This window comes from Euprymna scolopes, chromosome 13 (genome assembly GCF_053919585.1).
Source record: "Euprymna scolopes isolate OS-2025 chromosome 13, ASM5391958v1, whole genome shotgun sequence".
Classification (NCBI taxonomy): domain Eukaryota; kingdom Metazoa; phylum Mollusca; class Cephalopoda; order Sepiida; family Sepiolidae; genus Euprymna; species Euprymna scolopes.
This window is the reverse complement of record NC_136494.1, coordinates 31,760,236-31,769,167: the sequence shown is the minus strand read 5'-3', so window position 1 is coordinate 31,769,167 and position 8,932 is coordinate 31,760,236. Positions and strand designations below refer to the sequence as shown.

The following is an 8,932-nucleotide window of genomic DNA, read 5'->3' as shown; positions in this document are numbered from 1 at the left end:
TTATCAAACGTTTATTCTGACAAAGACAATTTCGAAGATATCTGACTCCTGATGCAATACTCTACCTGTATAAGAGTCTGTTTCGGCCCAACATGAAGTACTAATGCCGTCTGGAACATTCTTACTTGCTACAAGAGAGTACAAAATAGACATCACAGCCTAAGATGATCTTTTTTTTCTTCTCTGCAGCCTACCTCTTACAGATTAAGCATGACACGATTTTTCTATCAGTATTTCTAGCATTGGTGCTAGACTGACCTCCAAGCTCTGTCTCCACCCCATAAGTCATTTTCAGCAAAAACTGGTCTTACTACTAACACTTCAATTCTTATTTTCTCATCTGTGTACCTAAAATCAAACAAAACTTTCATGAACAGAGTTTCTTTCAAGAACTCTGCACCCGTGGAATATGTTACTGCAGGAATATTACCCTACAATCTACAACATAAGGGTGTTCAGATCGAATGTTAACAAATATCTGTTGAGTCTTATTGTGTATTACTCATGGAAATCTCATTAACTTTTATCATCGAGTAGCCTTTAAGCTTGATTAATGGTGAACAGTTATTGTGTGACGTAATCAACCTGAGGGAGAAATTTGCCCTCATTGGGGAGCTTTAGATTCTCCCCAAGGGCCTGAGGAGGGCCGAATAACTATGCTAAGATAGCTTTAAACCGTTCCCGGGTGACGGCAGATATCCTGAGGAGTTGAAATAGAGAATACAAATATATATTTTATTTCATTGTCAGAATAGATATTGTTTGGAAGTCAGAGAAATATATTTGGCATTTAAAATTAATGACAGAGAACTTGGAACAATAACATAACACAGTCTGGCCTTAGCGAACTCAAAAGCCTGCTGTCGGACTGACAGGGATGACCTTAGGGCTCATGGGAATTTAATATATCTGTAAATCTCAAGTCACAAAATTGGTGAATTGCACACCCGAAAAATCTGGGGTTTCCCGATTTCGTGGCTTCATCTGATTAGCTGGGGAGACTTCCACCCCGACCATACACTACTATTAATACAAGTGTCACGAGGAAATTAGACAGTTTCGAAGCAGTTTCCGAAGGAGATTGTGCATGAAACTTGAAGTAACCCACCGTTTCCTGAAGACGTGACCCCTCCTCCAAAAGAACCGTCTGACGCTGTCTGTGAAAAGGATTTGAGACTTTGTAAAAACTTACGAAGAACTGAACGATATTTGTAAAAACATTGTACATAAGTTTGTGAATTAATTCTGTAGAATAGAATTCACGTGTCTGTTTTTCTTTCTGTCTGCGGCTTCGATATTCGCTTTCAGCATACAGAATTCAATGTAACAACCCTCAGAGAAGGACCAGACGATCCGAGCCGAGTTTCCAGACAAAAAGGAGTCCTAGCCGAGATTCATCATTGTGGGGTTACAATTGCAATCATATTTGCATAGCCGTAGTCCCAACAACTGGTAATATGGTGACGTTTTTCACTTATAGTGGAAAAAATAATAATTTACAAGGGGAATAACTCACATTTCTTAATTGAACACTATAGTAATATTTGTCTATCATATGAATATTTTTTTGCAGTATAAGTTTAAAACATGTACAAACAAACAAACAAAAAACTATAATGACTTTACTGCATCCCAAGCAACGCTTGTTACATACAACTAGTGAGGTATATAATAGAGACAGCAGAAGAAGAAGAGAAAATAAAAAGATTTCCGAGTTCGGCAAGATACATCTAAAGGAGGTTACATCGACCAACACGTTGTGAGAATAGTAGTCTGAATAACCATAATAATACAAAGACAAGTTTATTATAATTTGTTAAATGTTTTAAAAAGACATAGTTTCAAATAAAGATGTACTTAGTTAAATTTGAAAATATCTGTTTGTGAAGCTGTTCTTGGCCTTTTGGTCAAGATCAAAGTGTAGTATCTGTTCTTCAGATGCTGCACTTCATTTTCTTGTTCTCTTTCGGTGGAGGAGAAATCCTTCACGACTGAGACAATTTTTATTTTTGTACCTTTTCTCCACGTTAAAAAACGACCCTGGTGTCTAACTCTGTCCCGTGGGGAGGCATTGTAAATAGGTACAGAATAAGGACAAATGTGAGTTGTTTGCTGGGGTGCATACCCAGGACCCACGTAAACAGAAAGCTGTATCAGTAAAACCACGTGACCTGCAATGTCACAGGGTAAGTATAACAGCCACGGTACTGACTATTACGAAAGATGATTAACTTCTGTTTAATTTCGTGAAGAAAACTGATCCAAAAGTGATTGTATTTTATTTTCAGGAAGATAAAGAATTGATTTACCTTCGAATAAGTGCAATTAAAGGGGGTATTTTTTGTGAGAAAATACACTGAAGTGTTATACAGTGTGACCAAAAAAACAAAACAAAAGCTAAATGGAGGCCATCTAGAACATATACTGTAGAACGGAGAAAAAAAGACCACAGACACTAGTGCTTTAATGTGATGTTTTAATACAATAAACTAGTTATGACCAAAGTTTCATTTCATTCGGATAAAACACTAAGAAACGTGGCCTAATTAGAGTTGGAGGCCGTTATTTTGGGGTCACCCTGTATTTGTAAAAGTGTATACGATTACTAATTCACATGCCACTTTAATTTTAAATTAAAAATGTACCATCTATAAGATAAACCTCACATGTCTGTTTAAATGTATGTATGTATGTTTGTGTGTATATCTGCTTAAAACTTTCGACAGATGCGATGGATTTTCACGAGATCGGTATCGTTTTGAAGCTGGACTCTTAGGATGACAAGTTTCGAAGAATTAGCTAAAAACATTAATTCCTTCACCCTCAGCTTTTTCCGCCGATATTTTCGAAAGTCATTCCCTCTTTTCGGTTGCCTAGCTTTAATTTAAACCTTCGCCACTTCCGGTTTGGCGATGGACGCAACGGCAAAGACTTCAGTTTTTTTTTTCATTCTTTTCCTCCTTCACGGTACGGGTTCGAGCCTGCTGCTTACTACCACTTTTTTTTTTGCACCACACACACCTTCAAACACCCGGGCAACGCTGGGCAACGCTGGGCAACGCCGAGCACCCAGGCTAGTATTTTTTATAAGTTTGATTAAAAAAAGAAATAGTTTTGCACTAATAAATGTATATTAAAATTATCTTTTTAATTTTATTTTTTTTTTTACTCACGTTCACCCCTAACAACTCATATCGCCACTGGGACGTAAGGGACTACTATTTGGGGCCATACCTAGGAAAGATTAACAGGATGCTAGTTTACGTTACATTTAAATTTCTGCATATCAGTACAGTCAGGGAAGCAGGTAACAGGAAAAGAACTTCAAAATATAGCTGTTCAAGGAAAGAAACTATTAAAGTAAAAAGCTTTCTGGAATTTAGGGACCTCAACAGTGACGATTAGTTGACGAAGTGGGACCTATTAGATTGAAAACTTTTTGAACCCTAACGAAAAGGGAGAGGCCTGTGGCAGATGCACCAGCCTTGCTATGTCAACAATATTTCATGCATGGGCGAATGGTGGCCTTGTAGAGGTACAGAGTGCTCTCAGGTGTAAGTAGTTTTCTAACTCGATAGAAGGAAACCACTTTCTTTGTAGCAGCCTTCGCGATTTCTTTTTTAGTTAAATAATAAATGAAATTTAGTTTTTAAAACCCATGAAACATCGAAATGTTTATTTACAGAATGTTGTTTCGCAGAAATGACACACAACTTTTCCATTTTTAATTAATTTTTGCTTTTCTTAATTAATATCGAATAAGTTCAGCTAAATTGTGTTCCTTATTTTTATCTTTTTCAATGCCAGTTGTTTTACGTTTACTAATGCTTTTTATAAAAAAGAAAAATTCATTTATTATCTACACTCTGACTGTTCGACAGATCTTACTTGCATGGAACTTAAGCATGACGTCATTTTTCAGTAGAAAGACCTGCTTCTACTCATTTTACTAAGACCACGACATACCAGTATAGATAAGATATAGACAAGATATAACAAATATAAGTTCGTATACAGTAAAATGAATCATAAACATGTAATATCTTTACAATAACTGGTTAAAATAATGTGCTTTACCTGCCGTTTGTTTTTGTATATTCCTGTTATAAAATGCATGTCGGATAACGATTATACCAGATAGAGTTTATCTTGACAAAGTCCAACTAAGTGAATTTCCAAGTGACACGAAGTTTAGGAAATAAACCTAATCCCAGAAAAGATAACATAAAGGGATGGATTTTAAGGTTAGGTAATGTTAAAGAGGTCAATGTAGAAGGAAAACAAAGGAACGCCAGTCGAGATGATACCTCTCCTCACAGATATCAAGGTTGAAAAAGAAGCAAAGGTTTCAGTAGTTTGTTTGTGGAACATTGTGCGAGACTTTGGTAATCGCCAAGAAGGAGATGCCTTCTAGGATCTCTGCTGAGACTGTCCATTCATTTGTTTTTAAATACGATAGTTAATTTATAAGTTAAAAAAGTATTAGTTTCTTTCTGATGTGATAACGGTTTATCTCCAAACTAAACTTAAAACTCATAATGAACGTTTTGATTTCTATTCTGCTAAAACATTGTATTTGTATAGCTCCACTGATGAGAAAATCACAGTCATGCGAACCAGGAAGACAATAGAATACAGCATTCGTTGAACAAAACTGCAACTGTGACAGTAAAAAGGAAGAAAAAAATGACAAAGGGAACTGTGCAGCGTCGGACAGCAATAAGGAAAATAAGAAAGGCGGGAAGAAAAAGGTAATTCACGCTCTATAAGTATGTTGTAGGGTAAGGAAACTTAGTTGTGCAGACCAAGCTTGACTCAACTTAAACCCAAGGTACAGCCTGCAATACAAAAGAACATAACGCTCCTGAGACATATTGTAAAGACAGTGACATATGAACAATGTACATATACAACAATAAATAGTGAGGTAAAGTAAGTAATGAAAGCGAGACACCCATATGTCTGCACCGATGCTGAGTTTGTTTCCCGCCAGTCTCCAAAACATAAACAAATATGAAAACGCTCGCTAACGAAGTATGAAAATGTCACAGTAACAACAAAGTTAACCTACAAAACCAATATAACAACAAGCATCAGATACATTTATGCTGATTGCTTGATGATTAAAAAATACTTTTAAAGAATCAAAATCTCAAATACCTTACCTATTAGTTTGGAACCTTGCCTTTTTAGCAATGAAGTCGTTGAGAAAAAGTGAAAGTGGAAATCCAAATCCATCAGTTATTTGATACGAATGAAAAAGGCAAAATATAAGATCATATTAGAATATTTATCTATATTAGAATAAGCTAAGACGTTTTCATGTTCTCACCCTCTACAGCGTTTTTACAAGAAGGGATCGTCTGATCGACAAAACTGCAAAGCAAACTAGATATTTGTTTTACAATCATCTGATGCCACTGTTGTGTCAAACGTGAAACTCATATTAATATACACATTCTTGTCTTCGAAGCAAGGATAAAACTGTAATATCTGTTCTATCCAGAGATGATACCATTATATTGTTAAGTCTACTAGTTAATCCTGGCTCCATTCTCTTGTGAATGAAAGCATTTTAGGCGACAGGTAATAAACTTATTTTCTCCTCTGAAAGGAGATTGTAATTCCTGGAAGATTTGCATTCCATTACTTAAGCAACTGTAATAACATTTCACAAAAGTGCTGTGCTTTTTTTATATCCTTACACAAACCACAAATCTACTTGACAATAAAAAACGGAAATACAGTAGAACCCCGGAATACGGTTGCCCTACGATATGGTTTTTGTAGGTTACGATGTAGAATACAATGTTTTCCGGTCCCTTGTTACAGTAGTTGACACTGCTTTCGGTGTTATTTATAATGTTATTTGATTATATACATGCGTATTATATCTTGTATTGTATTTTGTTACTATTTTTAATGACGTATCCCAGGGTTCTACTGTAATTGTAATGCAAGAAACATAATGAAATCGTTAAAAGTTAGTTGAATATCTCAGAGAATTTTAATGTTAATTCCGTAATGGTAAAAAGAGCTAAAATCTTAAGGAAAATCCTCGAATGCTGAAACCAACCTATAAAAACAAAAGATGGGAGAAATATCGCATGGAACTGAAAGTTTAAGAAAACTGTACCCACCCTCAAGTCTCATACAACACAAAATAGTCCTCAAGGGTCAAGGAGGGAGAGAACTAACCAGATTTTCGCTGGGTGACTGAATATTGGAGACATGAGGAGACTTACCGCCACCCGAATTAGGGTGAATATTTTGTGTAATTTATTATTTTAAGAACTTAACACACTAGATACCGATATGATATGATGTGCGTCTACCCTATTTTAAGTGTAGATAAGTTCTTCTAGATATTATGAATAATGTTATAAAGGTTAATGTAGTCTAGCCACAGTACCAGATGCAGACTTTCTGTAACATACCATTTCTGTACTTCTGTGAATAAATTGTTAGTTATATACCACCGCGTTGTCTCAATAACTATCAGCCCTTTAAGGTCATAACAGATTCCCAATCTCCTATGCTTCATTATTGATAGAGTGATTGTTTATCCTGGTTACATTTTCTTGTGAATGAAAGCACCTTAGGCGACAGCTAATAAACTCATTTTCTCCTCTGAAAGGAGATGGTAATTCGTGGAAGGTTGGCCTTCCATTACTTAAGCAATTGGGAGTGGATGTTTGTATAAATGGCCTCCCTTCTTCTAAGAGAAAAAAAAACGAATAAAAATGATGCCAGTTTGTTTGCTATGCAATTAAAAGTGTAAAATTTTGGTTGGTTCACGAAAAGCTTAAGATACAGGTTTATCATAATTCCATTTTAAGCCAAGAATTTCTAAAAATATTTTCATTGCTGTACATAAAATACACAGAGAGTTTTCACTGCAAAAAAATGAAATAACCAAAAATTATCTTTCTCAAAATAAACCTTTGCAAATTGAACTATCGTGTAGATTCCATTAAAAAAACGAACTTTCAAATAAATAATTAAATAAATAACAATTCGCTTTGTCTTTGAAAAAATGATAACTTTCAAAACTTGCTGCATTTGCATGAAGTCAAATTCGTTGATATGTTTCCCAGAATAGATTTTCTTTTAGATTATTCTTTAAAATATGCTATGGAAATTTAATTGGATAAAACGATTCTACACAAGTTTATACGAAATGATGGAGTAATCTAACGGAAAAAATAGAAAATATCGTCAAAATATAGTTTCAGTTTCTGTTAGCATCCTTTATCTCATACTAATATTGAGCACTCTCCCTGTATAGTTGGTGCTACTTTTTTATGCTGTCTGAAAATATCGACTCCCTGACCTAAAAGGCACCAACTTTGATGTTTTTTTCTCTTTCCCTTTGCAAAACTCAATCATATCCTCCAAAGTCTAAAACAAAAACAAATATTTTCTTATATAAAACAACCAAACCAAACACCATGAATAAATATTTGAAGATATAAAGAACATAAAAACGTTTACCAAAATGATTCGGTATTAAATAAAATAATTGGGTTGATATGCCGTAAAACAAAACAACCAATCTAAACCAAATGTTTTCTCCATCTCTTTTATATGATCTATTTTTAATCAAAACAATAAATCCTGACATTAGAAACAAACAAAGGCCGGGATTATAGTTCTCTTTTTAATTCGACACAAAAACAAGCTTCCTTTTCATTTATTCTTGAATTTTCATAGTAAACTTCGTGAGTTTACTTTTTTGTTCAGTTTGATAGTGAGGGTTAAGTAAAAAATGATACTATTGCCGAAATAGCTTGTGATTCTATGTGCAGAATAAAAATATCTTTTTCTATTTCTTTAATGTTTAATTTGATAAAAACTTAAATTATCGACGATGTTTCATCGATAAGAATAATTTCTAAAATTGTTTGGATCCAGTGGCACAAATAAAAGGTGACATAAAGACATATAGACTACTAGTAGTAGTAGGAGTAGTAGAAGTAGTAGGAATAGTAGTAGGAGTAGTAGTGGTAGCTATTATCGTTTATTTTATTACAGCTACTACTTCTAGTATAGTACTAGATATTGCCATTTTTTATTACTACTACTTTTAGTAATATTAATAGCTATTATCACTTGTTTTATTATCTTTCACTTTCAAAGTCTGATTAACAATCCTCATTTTGTTATCAATTAATCAAACAATATTAGTCTTCCTCTCTCCTTTTAATGGTTAATAGTAAAACGCCAACCAATATACTAAAAACTTTCTGCGGGTTTATTTGATTTCTATATGTAAGATTTCTATTTCAGTCATGTAAATTATATCCAATTAAAAAGGAAACCCACACCAGAGCCGGATTATTTTGTTTTTCTTTTTCCATGATGAAGACGTTCGCTTTTCACATAGGCAGCAGCAGTCCTTCTTCTTTTTTTCTCTAATCAACAACAAAACCAAACTACATCTGTCAAGCAAAATTTCGTAAAGATTCATAAGTTCGACAGAAAGATTCCCGAGTCCGGAAAGATACCCCTGAAGAAGGTATGAGATTACATCAACCCAAAAGTTGTGAAATTAACACTCAAGATGAGTACAGTATTAATAAAGAAATTAATACATTTTATTATCTGAAAAGACATGGTAACGATAATGATGAATTCAATATCGTTTTTATTGATATTTGAATAAGTTATTCCTTCTTCTCGTATTTAAATTTTTATGTAAATCACTCCAGAGAAGGTATAACGACACTTTATGTACAGAACTAAAAAACTCATCAACGACATGTTTTAGATGGATAAATTCCAAATTCCAACAAAGAAAACGGTCATTGTTCCCACGTTGTAAGAAACATAGCTCACTGAATGTGAGGACTAAAGGAAGTAATAAAAGTAGCAAGAGTTACCTGTCTCTCTACCAGCCTGAAATATAACATTAATCGAGCTATTAATAACT

The 8,932-nt window shown here is 34.2% G+C and overlaps 1 pseudogene; it reads left to right on the top strand.

Annotated features, from left to right (window-relative positions):
- The first annotated feature begins 1,887 nt into the window (after positions 1-1,887).
- Positions 1,888-2,020, top strand: LOC145292623 (U2 spliceosomal RNA; annotated as a pseudogene).
- The last annotated feature ends 6,912 nt before the right edge of the window (positions 2,021-8,932 follow it).